The following is a 10,360-nucleotide window of genomic DNA, read 5'->3' as shown; positions in this document are numbered from 1 at the left end:
CTGGGTAGGTGTCCAAGTCTGTCCTGGTGTATTAATTATCTATCGCTACCCAAACCTTAGTGGCTTCAAACAAAAAATTAGGATTTCAAACAGCCCATGGGACAGAAATCCACGAGTGGCTTATTTGGGCCCTGGCACAGGGCCTCTCAGGAGGCTGCAGTCAAGCTCTTGGTGGGTGGGGCTCCAGGCATCTCAAAGCTCAACTGGGGCTGGTGAATTCACCTCCAAGAGAGCTCACTTGCCTGCCTGGCAAGTTAGCGCTGGCTGTCGGCAGGAGGCCTCAGTTCCTTGCCGCGTGGACCTCTCCGTTGGGCTGCTTGAGTGTCCTCACAACAGGGTGGCCAGCTTCCCTGAGAATGAGCATCCAAAGGTGAAAGCAGTGACTTTCAGGACCAACCTCAGAGTCACGCTCTGCCAGTTTGCAATGTACTGTTGGTTTCACAGGGCAGCCCTCTTTCGTACGGAGGGGACCACACAGGGACGTAAATACTCAGACGCAAGGATCACTGGGGACCATCTGGAGGCTGGCAACCCCACCCGTAAGAGAGCAACTGTGTGTGCACGCTGCCTTGATGTGGGGATAAAAGGAGATCTTGGACTTCCCTGGGGGTGCAGTGGTTAAGAATCCGCCTGCAAATGCAGGGGACATGGGTTCGAGCCCTGGTCCGGGAAGACCCTACATGCCGCGGAGCAACTAAGCCCGTGTGGCACAACGACTGAGGCTGTGCTGTTGAGCCCATGAGCCACAGCTACTGAGCCTGTATGCCACAACTACTGAAGCCTGCTCACCTAGAGCCCATGCTCCACTACAAGGGAACCCACTGCAATGAGAAGCCTGTGCACCGCAACAAAGAGTAGCCCACGCTTGCTGCAACTAGAGAAATGCCGGTGCGCAGTAATGAAGACCCAAAGCAGCCAAAAAAAGAAAAGGAGATCTTGTGTGGGAAAGAACTCAGAGAAGCAGAGGGGTGGGACATGCTGTCATGGTTAGGAGCTCAGGCTTGGGGCACGACAGGATGAGGCGTCTGAAATGAGAGGTGCTGTAAGGGTAAAACACACTTCAGATTTCTAGGACTTAATATGAAAAAGAGAATGTAAATGATCTCATTAAATGTTGAAATGATATTTTGGATAGTGTGCTAAAGACATTTTTTATTAAAATCAATTTCACTTGTTTCTTTTCATTTGTTAAGGTGGCTACTAGAAAATTTAAAATGACAGATGTGGCTGGCATTTTATTTCATCAGATAGCGCTGGCCTGGGCCATGAGCCCGGGATTGGAGTCCTCATCTATCTCCCCCGCAGAAGTTCCAGAGGGCTCAGTGCATGGCTGAGTGAGTGCTCTGAGCACAGTACACATCCAGGGAATGTTGAATAGGCAGCTGGGGAGAGGGAATACCAAGATCTTTGGCGTCAGACAAACCTGGATTCGAATCCTGGCTCCATTTCCAAGGTCCCTAACCTGTATGATCAGAGATTCCACACCCGTAGAATGCCTCCCCCAGTCTCTGCTCAGCTCATTTTGCTCAATTCAGATGAAAATGCAAACGAGGTGGGACCTTGGACTAATGGGAGGGTTCATTATGCAGGTTCTTCGTATAAATGCACGTTGGCCTCAGGCTAGAAGCAGCTAAGGGGCTCACTGGGGACTAGGCTAAGGAGTGGCAGCATGTGAGCTGAGACACATGGGCAGGCCTGTACCTGTACCACCAGCCACATGGTGGCCGTTGGCAGAAGCAGCTTTGGATTTTCTGATTTTCCTGTTCGGCTTCTGTGTCCCTCTGTGGCCTTGTCTTGATCCCTGATGGAAGCGGAGGCTACCTACCAGGGAGTGAGAACAGATCAGCCTGCCAGTACTGTCCCATGCCCTTATCCCATCATGGGCGACAGCTTGAGGAGGTGCCTCCTGACAGGGGAAACTGGTCCCAGGGCAGTGGAGCAGCGACATGTCAGAGGGGCAGCCCACCTCCCCAGGGCCCCTCCGCAGGGGCCTCCCTCCCCATCCCTCCCCTGAGAACCAGCTCTGAGCTCCACACCCTATCTCTGTTCCCAGAGGGAGCGGAGACAAACAAAAGGGAGTCGTTTTTGCTGTTATCAAGACACAAAATCCTTACACTTAATTAAAACATGCCATGGCAACCAGCGTGGTGCGGGTAGCTAGGCTCGGAGTGTCCGTCGCCACCGAGGGTGATGCCCACGTGCCGTCTCTTTGTTCCAGGAGAGGTGACCGCGCTGTGCCTTTTGTGAGCATGGCCTTTGTCTGCAGCTCCAAGGGTGGAAACTTGGGGCCTCACTGGGGCTGATGCTTGTGGCCATTTTTGGGCCAGTGCCCTCTCTAGGCTAGGAAGCCAGGCAATCCCAGAGCAGGTTTGGACCCCCCTACATCAGCTGAAGGCCCCAATGGGGACAAAGTTGTGACCAGATGCAGTCCCCATACTCTGGATGCTGCTGGGTGGGACACACACAGCCAGATTGCTACTGGACAGGGGATACAGACTTTGGTAGGGAGGCAAGCATCTGGTGGGAGGAATCAGAGAAGGCTTCCTGGAGGAGGGTTCACCTGAGTATTAGTCAGGAGTTGCGGGAATAGCCAGAGTCTGGTGGAAGGAGTGGCACAAGCCCAGGCATGGAGGTGAGAGAGAGCACGGTGTGCGGGGGCTGATGCAGGTCTGTGCTCCTAGACCACGAGGTGCCAGGAGAAAGTTTAGGGGACCGCAGCTGAGAGGCATAGATGTTCCTTGGTGTGGGAGACAGGGAGCCACAGAAGGTTGCTGAGTAGATGAGAGTCAGGTCAGAGTCTGCTGAGCTGGGTGTGTGGCACTGGGCAGAGTCCCGTCCAACGCCGCCGAATGCCCCTGCCTGGGGACCCTGACCCACCCACCGCGGAGGAGCTGGCAGCCTCGCCCGCAAGCCATGTCCCTTCATGTTTTTGCTTTCAGTCACGTTTTCTTCATGCTCAACAGCTTTCATCTGAAAAAGGAAATTTGCAGAAAATGAGACACCAGCGCCACTTGCCGTGAAGGAGATGCGAGGGCAGAAGTGGCTGGAGTAGGAGTGGTGCAGGTCTGAAGGGGCCCCAGCCTGGCTCACAGGGGGGAAAAAAATGATGGCTCCTCTCTCTCCTCTCTTCCTGTGAGGTTCAGACTTCTGCTGCGGCCACAAGGGGTTCCTGGTGGGGAGAGTGGATGACCTCAGAGAATTCTGATTCCCACTGCAGAAGGACACGGCAAAGTGCATGCCCAGTGCAAGGAAACTCAGCATCCAGGGACTGGAGCAGTCTTGGAGTCAGGTGTCAGACAGCTGTGTGACCTCAGGCAAGTCACTTAACCTTTCTGAGCCTTGGGTTTCTCATTTTTAACACAGGGAAAGGATAAAATCACTTATGTGAAACATGTAGCAGGTGCTTGCTGCACAGAAGTTCTTCAAAACATGACATCTGTTGTTTCCAGTTCAAAGTGACAGACAAGTGAACTGAGTCCAATGTGGTTCACTTACATCAGAGCTCATCAACTTCAGATTTCTCCAGGAGTCTGAAGGCTTTCGAGGCTGGCTGTGGAGAGAGAGGGACCGCTTTAGCGATGCAACTCCCTTCTTTAGCAGTGGTAGAAAACCCTCTGGAACACAGGGACAGGGTGAACCTTTCCTTGACAGAAGCCAACCCAGGGCCCTTCCCCAGAAGGGGAGTGTCTGCAGCCGTAGACAAGAGGGTCCCAGGGCATCTGCTTCCTCTACTGCCTGTGCACAGTGGGCTTCAGGTACCGATGCCAGGCCAGCGGTGACAGCGTTGGCTGTAGCCAAGAGAGTCCTTAGATTTAAGAGCCAAGTCCTTAGACTTGGATTTAAGATACAACTGCCTTAATACCCTAAATTAAAGTTCTATTAAGGTTTCTTATGTTCCAGATGCCTTGAGCTACTGCATAGAGAACGCAGGCTCTTGGGTCATGTGTCTCGTGGCTCTAGACTAGGCAGGAGACGACACAGGCCGGCATGGCATGCATGGGGCCAGGGTGGGAAGCCCAGAAACCTCATTTTGGGGACTTCTTTGTCCAGAGACAGAATCCATCTCAGTACAAAGGCTGTTGCTTGGGTGGGGTAGATTTCCAGGGTCTTTAAATGCCATAAATACAGAGGCTCTGATTTAAGAGCCTCGTGGACAGTAATTTTTTAGGTCATTTATACAGCTTGAGGCCTTCCCCCTCCCATCCAGTTTTACCCTGTGTCTTCTCGAGCCCAGCCTGGGAAGGAGGAACTGGTTTTCTTTAAATAAACACGGGCTGCTGCATCCGATTCAGATGGGGGCGGTTTAAGGACCCTTGTGATTCCTCAGTTCGCTTCTAAGGTTTAGGACTTTGGAATGAATTAAAGCACCAAAGGCAAGAAGCCTGGAAGGGAGAAAATGATGATTCCAGCTGGTTCCTCCCAGCACCCGCGTTGCCTGTGGCAGTCTGCCCCACGGGGAGCCCGAGCCACTGAGAGGGAAATGGCACAATTCAGGACCGTTTAGAGACTGGGCTCATATATCAGCCATTAGGGAATTTTACTGGATGAGAAAATGAGAACTTTTTGTAGTTGCTAAAAAGCACCATTCTTAATTTGACCTCTTCTTGGCCGTGGGAGATGGGCACTTTATCTGAAACACAAGTGCACAGAAAAGGAAGAAAAAGAAAGCCATTGGTGTGAGGAGGGGCGGCCAGGCTGCATCCCGTTCCCGAGGCCACATATCTACCTTGGTCCCTGGACCAAGTTCGAGGGATAAGACAGGGTCATCAGCGACCCTGTCTTATGGCTCTGACGGGTGGAGGCTCTGATGGAAAGTGTGCTTTAAGACACTGTGGACCTAGAGATTATCATACTGAATGAAGTAAGTCAGACAGAGAAAGACAGATATCATGTGATATTGTTTATATGTGGAATCTATAAAAAATGATACAAATGAACTTATTTATAAAGGAGAAATAGTCTCACAGACATAGAAAACAGACACGGTTACCAAAGGGGAAAGGGTGGGGGAGCGATAAACTAGGAGTTTGGGTTTAAAATATAAACACTACTACGTATAAAATAGATGACTAACAAGGACTACTTACTGTATAGCACAGGAAACTACACTCAATATCTTGTAATAACCAATAATGGAAAAGAATCTAAAAAAGAACATATATATGTAACTGAATCACTTTGCTATACACCTGAAAGCAACACGACATTGTAAATCAACTGTATTTCAATAAATTTTTTTTTAAAACCTTCAAAAACAAAACAAAACAGATGCTGTGTACATTGGACCAAACCACACAGTGACTTAGTACTTGTAGCAAATGACATTTACAATCAAAGTTTGAAAGGTGCAGTTTTGCAGTAGCCTGAACAAAGCCCAAGAATAGGAGGGAAAGAGGTTTGAGGGGGCCAGAGTGGTGGGGTGGGTTGCTTCAAAGAAGAATTAGAAAAAACAAAGAGAGACTTTTATGAGTGGCATTTCCCATCCTGAGACTTCGTGACATAGAGTAGGACATCAGCTTTAACAGAATGCCAACCAAAAACGGCTTGGAGGATTGTTTATAGTCAGAGCGAATTTCTCATTTCTAAAATGACACTCTTCTAAGTCATGGGGAGACAATCACTACCAGAACTGGCAGTGAGGGATGAGGGGGTCCCCTTGCCTGGAACCCAAGCCCCCTCCCTTATGATAAATCAGAAGGACGCTTTTAGCAGCCTGGGCCTGTGTAGTAGGTGTGTAGGGATAGCTCACTGTGGCTTTAATTTGAATTTCTTGATTACAAGAGAGGTTGATTACCTTCTTGTATGTTTATTGGCATTTGGATTTCCTCTATGTGAAATGTCTCTTTAAGTCCTTTGCCCTTTAAAAAATATTGGCTTGTTCGAGTTTAATCAAACTGATTTCTGAGGCTTCTCTATACATCCCGGGTCCGAGCCTTTGTTGGTTTTAAGGATTGCACATTTTTTTCTGCTCTGCTCTGTGGCTTCCTTTTTTCCCTCTCTTAATGGTATATTTTGATAAACAGAAATCTTAAAATTTTGGTGTAGTCGATTATATCAGGATTTTCCCTTATGGTTAATATTTTCTGTCTTGTTTTATAATTTTTCCCACAAAGATAGTCTTCTATGTAATTTTGCCTTTTACATTTAGGTCCATAATCTTCCTAGATGATTTTTGAGTGTAGTATGAGGTAAAGGTCCAATTAAATTTTTTCCGTACGGATACCAAGCTGTCCCAGCTCTATTTATTATCCTTTTTCATTGCTTTACAGTGCTACCTTTACAATAAGCCACATGTCCATATATGCATGAATTTGTATCTTGGTTTTATATTCTGTTCCATTGGTCTCAACTTGGCTATGATATAATATTCCTTTCCTATATTGCTGGATTTAGCATGTTAATATTGTTTAGGATTTTTACATCTATATGAACTCTTGAGAGAGATTGATGTATTTTTCCTTCATTGTACTGTCTCTATCAGGTTTTCATGTCAATCTTATGCTAGCCTAATGAGTTGGGGTATAGATCAACTATGTTTTAAGTATAATAGTCTGTCCAGGACACTGCTGCTTCTGCTAGATACCACCACTGCTACCACTGCATTTGAATTCTAACTTTCTCTTGTATTTCCTCATTTGCTCTATGTTCACAGTCCCCGGTGAAGGTGTCTGACTGGCTGAGCAGGCTGCCTGGGAGTGGGGAGATGGAGGCTCTGATTCCCTTACCTTTAGTGGTAGCAGGGGTTATACTGCTTTCCAAGACTGGGAGGAGGCTGTATGCTAGACAGTTCACTTCCCCTCCCGCCTCCTCCACGAAAAAGGATGAGTGTCCTTGAGAATACCCCTGTACTTATACTCGTTAAAGACTGAGAACTCTGAGTGGACCAAAGGAAAGAATGAAAAGGAAATGCATATATAGTTGTGTGGGTCATCACAATATTCTGCATTTCAGATAACCTGAAATTCCTGGTGGTGAATGGGAACTGGGTATTTAAGGGCTCTTGATAATCTGCAGGATTTAACCTGATTTTAACTCAACATCACCGTCTAGTCATCACCTCTATATACTTTAAAGCATCAGTGAGTTTTGAGGACTCAGGAGGTGATAAATGTGAAAACACCATGCACAGTATCCAGCACATAGCACATGCTCAAAAATTGCTTGTTTTGAATCTAAAACTTGCTTGATCAATTCTGTCTACAGTCATTCTTTAAAATGTTGTAAGAAGATCATGGCTGCTTGCTTCTTGCCTTTCCAAGTTGGCTGATCAGCGGAACCAGAACAGAAAATGCCATCCCTCTCGTGACCTTTGTCACTGGTCTCAGGATGCCTTGGAGAATTAAATCTTCCCTGAGGTGTAGGTTCTAAAGTAGGCTTCCAAGTTAAATTTGCATATAATTAGATTCCACCGTATTCACTTTTTACTACTCATTATTTTATGGACATCAGGCATGTGTGCCTTTAATTTCCCCTTTCAAAAAAAAACCAAACCCAAATATAAAACCCCGAGAGGGTCTTGTGTTTCCACTGTTATTTCTAGGTGGAGGGCTTGGTGATTTCACATGATTTGGGGGCTCTCTGGCACACATCCAGGTAGACACCTGTTCGTGGCTCAACGTTGGGATTGAGCTTTTTGCCTTTTTTCTCCTCCACTCCACACAGTTGCTGTCAATTCCCAGAAATTTGGTGACTTTTATGGTCTCAATAGGACAGCATTTTCAGAATATATTGGGTCCTGAATTCTATATCTGGCATGTAACTGAGACCTTCAAGTCCTAAATCCTTTAAGAGAATTGCATTATTATTATTATTTCTCCAGATTTCTCTTCCACTTGCCTATTGTTAGGACCCTCTGCTGCTCTGAGCCTCTCATGAAGCCCTGGAGGTGTCTTTGCTGTGTGTCTCCACTGAAGAATTGGCAATAACAGTGCCCCCCAGGCACATGGAGGTGTCATTGCTTCACTGTTTTAATCAATCAGCAAGTGATTGCAGTCGCCTCATCCTGAATGTTCAGGGGGCCCTACAGTGTGTCCTGTTTTAGAGAAATGCCAGTGTATCTCAGTTCTTAGATTTTTGTTAGCTAATGTTGATAGAAGTTATCCTAAGGCAAAAAGCCTAGCTTAAAGAGTTTTTGTTTGTGAAGATTAAGTTTTCTGCTTATTTAATTCTTTTGCTCTCTGCTGCTTGTTCACATGGTTATAAAGAGAGCACAGTGCCTAGCAATACATGATTACTGAATGAACATTGTCTTCTAAAATTCTTTAATTTTTCTTTTTCTTCTTCTTCTTCTTTTTTTTTTTTACAAAAGTAGCATATTATTTTGTAGAAAATTCAAATAATATATAAGCATCTGAAATAAAGTATAAGTGTCTTCTTGCCTTCTGCTCTAGTCCCACTCCTCAAGGGTTACTGTTGTTAAGCTTCATACATGTCTACATGTACACACACACACACTGCATATGCTTAGATTTTTTCCCCCTGAAAATGGAATCATTCCATCAGTAGTGTTTTTCAGTTCATTTTTTTCGATTTCCCCCAATATATCATCGTATGATAACATGTCAGTTACAATACATTGATCTAGTTCATTAATGGCAGTATAATAATCTATTTAGCTAATGCCATTGTTTTGCCATAGCAAACGATGCTGCTGCCAGCTACTTGGACAGCGGCCCTTGCACAGCTGTGTGAGTATCTCTGTTGCATAGATCCCTAGAATAAGATAGGACTTTCAATTAAAGCCCCCAGCACAGACACAAGCCTCAGAGGGCTGCTCCATAAATATTGGTTGATGACAATGCTATGTTGTCATATTAATTAGAACAGGAAGAGACCCATTAGGGCAACAAATGCACATTCATAGGGCAAACTGGTTCTATAGAAGGAGGATATAACACTTAATATTCTCATCTTTGAAAAGACAAACCACGTTAAATGTAATGAGTAGCAAGTTACCTGTATATCAGTGTGTAAACTATTCCCCAGGGAGTCTTAGCTTGACAGAATGCATAAAGTACAGATATTGCATTAAAGATAAAACTGAGGGAATATTTACCCAGCATGCTTACCTAGAAGATATACAATTTGATCTAGAGGCTTTTCCCGTATAAATTATTGTGGCCTCTACTTCAATCACAAACAGCCTTCAAGTTGGGCAATTGCCTTATAAAAAAAGGAGACGAGAACAGTTTCCAATTGTGTGGAATGAAGCTTCAAAACCAGGCAACTCGGTTCTGATACAACAATTTAAACCGTCCGTCTCCTTATCTGATGTGGACATCATTTTTCAGAGGGGCGACCAGCTCAAATTAAATAGTTTTCCCGCAGACAGTCTGTCTGTCTTTTTTTTTTTTTCCCCCTTTCCTTAACCAGGCAGGGTGCTGTAGGACTCCGCTAATTTAGGAAGATTTGTCTGGGCAATGCCAAAGTGAGATGAATAGGAACAACTTTAACAGAGAAAAAAATGAGTGATATTTAAAAAAAATGATAATAAAGAATGGTCAGAGGCGGATTTGACATGGGAGAATATATTCCTGCCTGGTTGATTGCCTCAGAAACCCCTTGAAACCCTGGGCTTTATTTGCAGATGATCTCCACTGTGGACCAAAGAGTTCAACAGGAAAAGAAATGAGCAAAATCAATGAGCTGGCTTGAGCCAAAGAGGGTCATCGAGCCACAGTGAGAAGAGGTGGGCTAGAGTGTCCCTGGGACCATTTTGATCAAATTGCCGTGGAGGAGGAGGGCTGCTTCTCACTGTCTCAGGGGCTTCACAGGCTCCCCCTGCCCTTCTCTGCACCTCCTGCAGCCATTGTAGCTTTGGGTAAGTGAGCTGCAGTTCTGAGGATGGGGGTGCTTCTTCCAATGGGGGGAGTGCAAAGAGCGGGACCATGCATTTAGAGACCTTGAGGAAATCCAAAGAAGGATTTTTCTGGGGACTGGCTGCAAGACACCACAGCTCAAAGCCTGTCCTTAAATTATCTTTCCTCCCAGTTTACAAATGTACTTGTGCATAATTTTAAAAAAATTTTAATAGATATATTTTTAATTAATTTATTTTTGGCTGCGTTGGGTCTTCGTTGCTGTGCGTGAGCTTTCTCTAGTTGAGGCGAGCGGGGATTACTCTCTGTTGCGGTGTGTGGGCTTCTCATTGCGGTGGCTTCTCTTGTTGTGGAGCACGGGCTCCAGGCATGCGGGCTTCAGTAGTTGTGGCTCGCGGGCTCCAGAGCACAGACTCAGTAGTTGTGGCGCACGAGCTTCAGTAGTTGTGGCACGTGGGCTTCAGTAGTTGTGGCTCGCGGCCTCTGGAGCGCAGGCTTAGTAGTTGTGGCACATGGGCTTTCTTGCTCTGTGGCATGTGGGA

This window comes from Delphinus delphis, chromosome 16 (genome assembly GCF_949987515.2).
Source record: "Delphinus delphis chromosome 16, mDelDel1.2, whole genome shotgun sequence".
In the NCBI taxonomy this organism is placed as follows: domain Eukaryota; kingdom Metazoa; phylum Chordata; class Mammalia; order Artiodactyla; family Delphinidae; genus Delphinus; species Delphinus delphis.
The sequence above is the reverse complement of the archived record's forward strand: the minus strand, read 5'-3'. Positions refer to the sequence as shown.